The sequence below is a fragment of the Ascidia mentula genome, chromosome 6, assembly GCF_947561715.1.
Source record: "Ascidia mentula chromosome 6, kaAscMent1.1, whole genome shotgun sequence".
Lineage (NCBI taxonomy): Eukaryota > Metazoa > Chordata > Ascidiacea > Phlebobranchia > Ascidiidae > Ascidia > Ascidia mentula.
In genome coordinates this window covers 6,009,685-6,011,923 of record NC_138571.1, presented here as the reverse complement: position 1 = coordinate 6,011,923, position 2,239 = coordinate 6,009,685, and the positions used below count along the sequence as shown (strand labels likewise).

Here is a 2,239-nt window from a genome sequence, read left to right as displayed (position 1 = left end):
CCAGTGTACCTTGGCCACAATATACCCCGTGAAGCCACTGAGCTCCTGTAGCTCAGTTGGTAGAGCGTTGGGCCTGGTTAGCCCAGGGTCGTGAGTTCAAACCTCACCTGGAGCTTGATTTTTCAGATCTCGCTCCGACTTGTCGGGAAAAGTGGCAGATCCAGCTTGGCTGCAATGCCTTGGCTGCGAAGCCTGTGAACCTTACACCTGAAACAAGCGACGCAAATTTCGCAATTGTACTTCCTTGGAGAAATCAACTGAAAAAAATGTCGTATATTAAATTTTCGGTGCATTATCCGACAAAATTTAAAAACATTTTAAAGAAAAGCACATCGATATTTTTTGTTTTCAAATGATTGTTTTAATATCATTTATTGGTATTGTTTTTATTCACACAATTTGTTTTACTTGGATATTACTACATTCAGTTGAAGACGCTCGACCTCTCCCACAACAATATAGAAGACCTTGGTGCGGTTTACGTGGCCGACTGCATCGAAAACATTGAAGAAGTGGATCTGAGTAGATGCGGTCTGACATGCGTTGGTGCCAAACATCTATCCGAGAAGACTAAACTGTTGATGAAACCGGTGAGTGATTTTATGACTTGGTCGGAATTCGTTCAACACACACGAACTTTTGTGAGTGTCGAGAAAACAGAAATCCAACGCACGAAAGAAGGAAAGTTACAGGCTTAGTTATTTAAATACCTACTGTTGCCATATCGCTATGTTATGTTTTAAATGTTTTATTCCCCTATACCTTAACTATAATTTAGTAACATTCTGAATATCATGGCAATTTTTTATCTTACTTATGCGGCAAACATGCTAAATGCTGCTAAATCGACGTTTCCGTAGACTTCTGGCAGGTAATTACGTAACCCTGATGTTTCTTCAGTCGTGTTCGTAATGCGCGGTCAGTCTCACCAAGATCGACTACGTCGCAGTTGCCACGGTGTGATTCGCCACACACACCAAACACACCACACACACCACACACACCACACACACCACACACACCACACACACCACACACACCACACACACCACACACACCACACACACCACACACACCATACACACCACACACACCACACACACACCACACACACCGCACACACCACACAAACCACAAACACACCACACACTTCGGGCATATCTCCTGTGCATTCAGAAGAACGTAGTGTAACATCTGTAAGACGACGCACCAAATTGCCAGAAAGCTCTCCAAAATGAGGACACAATCACACCCATGGGAGTTACTTCATCGCATCTATGCATAAATCAATATCATAGATCAGTGTTTCCCAACCGGTGGTACGCGACGGTATTCCAGTTTGGACAAGAGTACCTTTCCGTAATTATCGGTAATAGTTCGAATTTAAAAAATCGTAAGTAATCTAATTTGTAACGCTCAACTAGGTGGTACACGTTGAAATAGTTTTACCTCCTAGGTGAACTGGGGTAAGATTAGCCCCAATCTAGCCAAACAATTTGCTGTGAGCATATGCAACTTTCTCTTGAGTAAATCCTGAGATATTTGTCGCACGAATTAGTTTATCTCCATCCGGCAACTTAGATCGTTTTCATCAAACACCTGAAACAACGCAGAAGTAACGCCATGCTTACGCATAGCAAGGCGGGATCGCCCTACTGCGCAGGCCCTTTTATATTTGGCGATATACACAGCTCTAATATTCTGATCATAAGGTTCACAGGCTTCGCAGCCAAGGCATTGCAGCCAAGCTGGATCTGCCACTTTTCCCGACAAGTCGGAGCGAGATCTGAAAAATCAAGCTCCCGGTGAGTCGGTGGTGGAGATCCTCTACGCATGTGTAGGTCGCCCGACAAGTTGTGCGCTTGCGCACCAGTGTACCTTGGCCACAATATACCCCGTGAAGCCACTGAGCTCCTGTAGCTCAGTTGGTAGAGCGTTGGGCCTGGTTAGCCCAGGGTCGTGAGTTCAAACCTCACCGGGAGCTTGATTTTTCAGATCTCGCTCCGACTTGTCGGGAAAAGTGGCAGATCCAGCTTGGCTGCAATGCCTTGGCTGCGAAGCCTGTGAACCTTACACCTGAAACAAGCGACGCAAATTTCGCAATTGTACTTCCTTGGAGAAATCAACTGAAAAAAATGTCGTATATTAAATTTTCGGTGCATTATCCGACAAAATTTAAAAACATTTTAAAGAAAAGCACATCGATATTTTTTGTTTTCAAATGATTGTTTTAATATCA

At 43.9% G+C, this 2,239-nt stretch overlaps 1 non-coding gene across 1 annotated transcript; it reads left to right on the top strand.

Moving 5' to 3' along the window:
* The first annotated feature begins 1,910 nt into the window (after positions 1 to 1,910).
* Trnat-ggu (transfer RNA threonine (anticodon GGU)) lies at positions 1,911 to 1,984 on the top strand. Its single transcript has one exon. It is a non-coding gene; the product is annotated as a tRNA-Thr (tRNA).
* The last annotated feature ends 255 nt before the right edge of the window (positions 1,985 to 2,239 follow it).